This window comes from Pteropus vampyrus, unplaced genomic scaffold (genome assembly GCF_000151845.1).
Source record: "Pteropus vampyrus isolate Shadow unplaced genomic scaffold, Pvam_2.0 Scaffold91, whole genome shotgun sequence".
NCBI classification, from domain to species: domain Eukaryota; kingdom Metazoa; phylum Chordata; class Mammalia; order Chiroptera; family Pteropodidae; genus Pteropus; species Pteropus vampyrus.
In genome coordinates, this window is record NW_011888872.1 from 8,914,310 (window position 1) to 8,922,069 (window position 7,760).

The window sequence follows — 7,760 nt, forward strand, 5'->3', positions numbered from 1 at the left end:
TTACAACAAACTTACAGGTTTAAAACAACACACATTTATTATCTCAGCATTTCTGTGGATCAGGAATCTAGGCATAGTTTTAACGCTGCTCAGTCTCTAACAAGAATACAATCACAGTAACGGCTTGGCTGCGCTTTTTCTGGATCTTAGCATCTTCTTCCAAACTTACGTGGTTATCGGCAGAATTCAGTTCCTTGTGAATGTGGGACTGAGGCCCTCAGCTCCTAGAGGCCACCTGCAGTTCCCTGCCATGTGACCCTCTCCATAAGCAGTTAGCATCACAGCGTTTGATTCTTCAAGGCCAGCAGGAATCTCTCACTCCAGTCTCCTAAGGCCAAGTCTTTATAAGTGTGGCACATTTGCCATTTTATATTAGAAGCTAGTCACAGGTCCTTTCTACGCTCAATGGGACAGTAGTACAAAAAGTCCTGGACACTATGGAGCTAAAATTATTAGAGATCACTTTAAGGTGTGTTTAAGGTATGTGCTATAAAGAAAAAAGATTATACATCAATACTTAAATAGATCTTAGTATGTGTCAATATCTTATTTTCATCTAGAAACTTATTGAATTTTCACAACAATCCAGTATGTAAATGTCACTATTATTATCCTCACTTTATAGATGAGGAAACCGAGGCAGAGAGTTCAGTGACTTGTCAGAAGCACACAGCTGGTCAGAGGTAGAATAAGGACATGAATGCAGTTAATATGGCTGCAGAGTCCATCTTACTGATACATTCTACATCCCTCTGTGATAATAGCTTACTCTTTTATAGTATCCTCTAAGTGCTGTACATATTTAAGCCTCTGGTGATTAGATAATTTTAGCATGTATTCAATTCATCCCCTTTAATTTTCAGAAAAGGTGAAAGAGACCATAAAATTTATGCTTGAATATGATTGCCTTCCATGGAAATGATGATAAATACTATTTATTGAGTGGCCATTTTGCTAAACAGCCCATAAATATTATTTCACTTATCTTCTAACCTCTCTATGAGGTAGATATTACCACCTACAGTTTGTGATGAGGGCACTGAAATTAGAGCTGTTAAATAACTTGGCCATACCTTCTTGGTCTAGAGCTCAAACCCAGTTCCCTTTGACGCCAAAAGTCTGGGCTTATAATGACTATGGCCTGTGATTTGTAAGTCACTGCCAAGCTAGTACATCTCTTTCTTTTTCAGCAAAATGTGCTGACTCGTTTTGTTGTGGGAAGAAAATAACAATTTTATGACTCTTATCTTATCTGAAATCAACATTCTGTTGTCTGACTTTCACAATTGAGCAACCCCTGAATGACCAAGAAAGCAAATATAGGAACTTCATTTTGTAGCTGTCTGAAGCACATTCTGCCAGAACTCATCTGTAGCATCAGAGTATCTTGCTTGCCAGTTGTATGCTCAGATTTCTAAGCTGATTTCTAGGCATTTTCACAGTGAACAATCTGTAGGGTTAGAAAAAGCAGATCCTTGCCCCCTTACTGTGTGTTTCATCATATCGATATCCTGTGATTGGGAGAGATATCTGTAGACTCTGTGGAATATCATCTAGAGTTATTTTCTTCTTATTCTCTATTATTTAGGAATATATTAGTATAGAGTGGCTTTATATAAATCTCTCTATATTATATTGACTGTCTTATTTTATGCCTCACCTTTCCCTTCTGAGTGACTGTTATTGATTTCATTCAGAATTTCATGGAGGTAAGCACTGACTTAATTAAAGGTGTGGGATAAGTAGCAGATTGGTTTGCAAGATTAAGTTAGTAAAATGGATATTGAATTATATTAACTCAAAAGCTAGCATGATGCCTGCTTTCATTGATGTTATTACTTAGACATTCAAATCATCTCCAGTTAGACAATTTCCATTTCTTTTTATTACACAGATGTTTAATAGAAATTGAGATTTTCTTTTATTCTTTCCCAACTAGATGATAAGTCCTGTCTGCCCTTGGAAAGAAGCACAATGTAGATTCAAATGAGCTGCCAAATTGATTTTTGTGTTTGTCCTGCTCTAGCCTTGACTGGTTCTATAGCTCAAACTCTTGGTGGGGATTTTCTGTGCACATTTGTTTCCTCATATCTAACTGGAAGCAGTTTATCATTATGGAGAGACTTCATATAGCCCAGATGTAGGAAAGCTGTGGATTAGCAATTACTCAGAAGTTCACTGTTAACATAACCTTGATGTAGGAGCGCTCAGAGGCTCTCTATTGAAATCTGTCTTTTGCTTTATAATTAAAAGCCCAAATGTCTTTTTTAATGGCTTAATTTGTTACATGTGGAGTTTGACTTCTATTAAAACATTCAAACCCGTGATAGGGCGGGGGATAGGAAATAACACTTTAAGCTATAGTCAGTCATGCACATTTTAGTATAAATTAACCCCAGACTCTTCAGAGAAGGTTTTGGGTATTAAGGAATATGAAGATGATACATGTTCAGATGTGTGCTTGTGTGTGCTGTGTTCTATTAGGTGTGAGTGTTGGGGAGGTAAACTAGGAAAAGATATATATTGCACAAAGAGGCAGGAGCTCTGAGAACAAAATTTATCAACAGTTTACTAGAACTTGACATGAATGTATTTAATAAGAATATTGCTTAATTTCCTGATTACTTATCAGAGTATTTATCTAGCATAGGAAGTATTACTTCCTGATTCATTTCCTGATTCATTTGCTGATTATTTATCACACAATAAAGGATCTGAAATTACATGGGAGAAAAAAAAAAACCTTATAGTTATTAATTCTTCAATCTCCACATTTATTCTAAAAACATTTTGCAGCAAGGTATAGTTTTAAGAAATACACATATATGTAATACTTGGTTCCTATTCCAGTTTAAAATTTGACTTACATCTAAAAAAATAACAATTTATAAGGATATAACTTCCATAAGAGAGGCAGAAATTAAGTTTTATGTTAGTGTACAGAGGTGAGATATGGTTTGTGTGGTGTAGGGTTAGAGAATGTGCATATTGGTAAGGAAAGTCATTTTGGAGCTAAATATAAAGTCTACATTGTAAGTTTTTAGTACTTGTTTATAGGAGGGTAATCTTTAATCCATTCCTCAGAACTACTTTACCTTTAGTTTAAACACAATCCTAAAAAACAGGATTATCTAATATCTAATATCTTGCTACTCAAAGTGTATACCAAGAACCAGTAGCAGGGGCATCACTTGGCTGCTGCTTAGAAACACAGAGTTTTAGTTCCTATTCCAGAACTACTGAATCAGAATCTGCATTTTAACAAGACCCCAGAAGGAACTGTAGCATGATAATGTTTGAGAAGTATGGGTCCAATACCCCAGTGCAAGGTAATTTCCCTGAGTTTTGACACATTGGGAATATCTTGCTTGACTGGTTAATATTGATGGAAGCAGGTAGACTGACTACAATGAGAGTAGTAAGAAAAGGCAACGTTGTGCCAGTGAAAGGCCGGAGAAAATTTATGAACAGCTGATTCATAATTTAAAAAAATATATCAAAAAAGGCAACTAGGCCACTTCATGTGTAGACAAGAAGCTCAATATACTATAACAATTCCTAAGGGTCTCCCTGTGTCACAGCACCACAGAATAATTATCATTCATAATAATAAAACTCATGTCATTATAAAAAAAGGTTAAATTACGTTCAGCGTCTTTTGATTAAGAAGGCAAGGAAGTGAATAATGTGTTTTAAAATGATTTTCAGAAAACTTTGGTTCATTTTGCTTTTTAATTACTTAAAGAGATATGTGTCAATTCACACATGCTTTGGGTATCAAAGAACTGATGTTCCAAAAAAATGTTTTTGGAAAAAGTTTGATATTTTCCAAAAAAGGCAATCAAATACATATATGATGGGAAATAATATATTTTAAAGAATATCCATTACACATATTTTATAATTTTAAAAAAGCGTGCCTGTGTGTGTAAAAATTACATACGGTGCTGGTCTTCCTTCTTGTTACACAGCTTCAGAGGTCACTGGTCACATAATAGCCAGTTAAACTTGGGAGGCACTATTTATAGAATAGCATGTGAAAGCAGTTCTCTGAAGTGTTGGGCCCTGGCTTGGGGTGGGACGCACCATGATCTTTTTAGAGTTTAGGGTAACTAAAGGTTTGAATCCTGCCCTGCCTTCACTTAATTGGTTGACCTGTGTGGTTTGCACTTTGGGACAAAAGAGTGGAGACTGCAGTGTCCTGTTGCCCCTGAAATTTCTGCTTGATGGCTAAACATCATGGCATTTCTGTTTATAGAGGTCATCCCACTCTGCTGACCAAGCCGTCTTTTTGCAAAAGCAATGCAGCAATAAAATCCCTAATGTGGTAGTAATCTAGGCCAACCCAGGACTTGAAATAGGTGAAGGTTATTCTGCTTTAAGCTTCCTTTACCTATTTTTCCTTCCAATGTCGAGTCTCTTCTGTAGCCCAGTCTCCAGCTTCCTCAGTTTCCCAGGCACACAGTGTCTTCAGGTTCTCCCAGTCCACAGACATGTAAGAAAGGGATGGGCCATGTATACTTTTGGGAGACTTAGAAATTAATGCCCTTGGAGAAAAAGTAATTTAGAGAAATTCTCTTCTACGGCCATCCTACCCTGAGCAAGTTCAATCCCATCTGATCTCGGAAGCTAAGCAGGGCTGGGCCTGGTTAGTACTTGAATGGGAGACCACCTAGGAAGACCAAGTGCTGTAACTGTAAAAAGTAAAAAAAATAAGGGATTGTAAGCTGACAAGGTCCTTGCAATCTGTGAGGTCAACTAAGGGTTGCCTCGCCTAAAAAAAATAATAAATAAATAAAAATAAAATAAAATAAAAAAGAGAAATTCTCTGTAATTATGTAGTGTTTGGGGAAAGTACCCAACTTTACATCACTAAAGGAGGTAGTAAGCTTTTCAAAGGCAAAGGCTCTGTTAGGTAAAAGATGCTTAAAGAACTCTGCTTTGCACTAGTAGGTACTCAGAATTATTTGTGTAGTCAAAGGATTAATGTCCTGTTAAAGATATTTCAGAAACCAAGGAACTTATGGTTATCGTACTTTTCTTTAGATCTTTTTCTTCATCCCTGTAATTCATTCTATAGTAGGTTGCCTTATACTTTGTTTATGGGTAATCGCAAGCTAATTTAAATGATGACATTTTCTCTAATAAAACTTACTGCAAAATCACTTCTAACAACCTGTCAAAATATTCTGAGTAAATAAATAATTTTCTTCTCATGAATACACACCACTTAAATTTTCCCAATGGTCAACAGCCACATCAATGCGTCTATATTATGAGCTATAATAATAAATTTTAGTAATTGTTTCTGAGAGTTATACACCTTTATGTCTAAGGAGGAGAAATGAATTTCCATTTCTAACTCTCCACCCACCATGCTAACCAACAGATATTTCAAATATACTGTGTTCAGAAAAGAATTCGCATCTGGCTCTCAGATCTTTTTCTCCTTGTGGATTTTCTTTATTTCATTAATAGCACTTTTTTCTTCTTGATAATTCAGAAGACATAGACAAGTAAATATTTTAAAAAATAAAAATACAATAGAAGTGTTGTAATCAAAGAATGAGGAAAAGTGTGGGACCACCAAGATGGCTAGACAAACCATTATTGATGCTATAACATAGTATATTCAAAGATTTCCACTCCCTATTAAAACAACACAAATTTATTATCTTATTGTTCTGGAGGTCAGAAGTCTAAAATCTGTTGGTGAGGCTGCAGTCCTTCTGGAGGCTACAGGGGAGAATCTGTTCCCTTGCCTTTTGTAGTTTCTAGAAGGTATGCATGCGCCTTCCTTCTATCACTGACCTTTGCTTCCCTCATCACTTCTCCTCTGACTCTCCTGTCTCTCTCTCTCACTCATAAGGACTCTTGTGATTACATTGAGCCTACTTGAACAATATAAAATAATCTCCTCAGTTTAAGATTCTTTATCACATCTGCAAAGTGTGTTTTGCCACAGAAGATAACATATTTACAAATTCTGGGGATTAGGGTGTAGACATCTTTAGCTGGTAATTATTTAGTTTACTACATACTGTAAATCCCCAATCTGTCTTTCCAATTACTGTCTCCCCCTCAGTTAAGGTAAACAGAACCATTTTTTGGTCCGCTGTGCTTTTTTATTCATGTCTTTGCTCATGCTGTCTTTTTCAAGGGAAATATCCTTCCACCTTCTGTGCCTGCCCAAAGACTTCCCCCTTTTCCAGGCAAAGTCAATTATATCTACTTTTAAAACACTTCTTGATTCTTCCTTGTAAAAATTAATTTCTCCCACCTCTGAATACTTTTACTTATCTCTACTTTGCATGACCCTTATACACAAATAATTTTAGTATAAGGTGGAAAATAATGTCTTCTCCTCGTCTAGACTATGAGATCCACGATGACATATTCTGCATCTAATTTATAGTTAGTTGTACCTCGTGCTCATCCCCACCCCACTCCCAGCTCTGTGCACAGATCATTGCCCACTGGGTGCTCTGTACATATTTTGTGGAAGGATTATTGAATTTCTAGAAATCATCCCATCATTTTGGCAGAGTCATGAGACCCAAGGGAGATGCACTCAGGCTCTCTAAATATATATGTATATATTTTTACTATCCAGCGTGGTGCTGTCTATACTTGACATATAGGTTTTCTTCCCTTTTTTTAGGTATTGTATCGATTATTGAAAATAATATTAAAAGTACTAGGCTTTACCACATTTTTACATGATTATATTTGAAAATTTTTAATTTCTCTCAGAAGACAAACTTAGGACTCGGAAAAGGGAAATAAAATTTCAACACTCCTATAATTACAAATGACAATGTTATTAAAATGGAGAAATTGAATTGTTAAAAAGTCAAGGAAGAGGGTTTTTTTTAAGTGTTCATTTTACTTAGTTACTCCTACATATATCTAACTGGCAGAAATTACAAGTTACCTTTCTCCTATTGTTCTCCTCTACTGATATTTTAAAAACGAGTTTCATGTCTCGACTTTACAGATTTGACAGATGTTCCCACCCTCTTCAATCACTGTGAGAAATGTGTATCCTTAGTTATAAGAAATCCAAAGGCGCGAAAGAGATTGGAAAGAATGATCATTTTCTCTACCTTCCCCAGGTGTTTTCATGTTACCCAGGGGTGTTCCAGTCATTCCTTTGAGTTGGGTGAAATTATGAGAACTACACCTAAATATGTCAATATTTCATTCTGCTGCAGCACTGAATATGAGGCACTGGTGTGACAGAATCCTGTTTTTTACACTTCGGTGATTTTTCCACAGTGCTGTGAGAAGAGTGAAATAAATCTGCTAACCCGTTTATTAACTTCTAGAAATTTGCTCTCACCTTTTGCTTTACACAAAGAAGAGTAGGTTGTGGTCAGTTTGTATCATCAAATATTTGTTTTTGAATGGGAGTAAATGAGTATGGTTGGCAGAGGGAGCCATTTTCATGTCTGCAAGGTTGCCTCTGGGTCCTAGGATGACCATGTCCCATCTTTGCTTCCTTGAAGTAGTTCCCTTAGCTGTGAAGATTTTACATAGCTCAAGATACCTGTAAGTAGGTCATGACTATGTGATCTCTGATCTGTTTGTATTTTTTTTCAACAACTCCCATCAGTGTAATTAAGTATACTCTAACCCTAAGTGTCTAAGTGTGTTGAATGCAGTAAATAATTTTAGATAATCCGGTATTATACTAGGTGCCATGATTATCTGGATATTGAAGCTACTCCTCTACTGATTTACAAAGACGTTCCCAAACC

The 7,760-nt window shown here is 36.1% G+C and overlaps 1 protein-coding gene and 1 pseudogene across 20 annotated transcripts in view; both read left to right on the plus strand.

The window, feature by feature from the left end:
• NRXN1 (neurexin 1) overlaps positions 1-7,760 on the plus strand; it is a 1,047,547-nt gene that overhangs the window by 963,939 nt on the left and 75,848 nt on the right. The window lies entirely within an intron of this gene.
• Positions 4,579-4,697, plus strand: LOC111742353 (annotated as a pseudogene).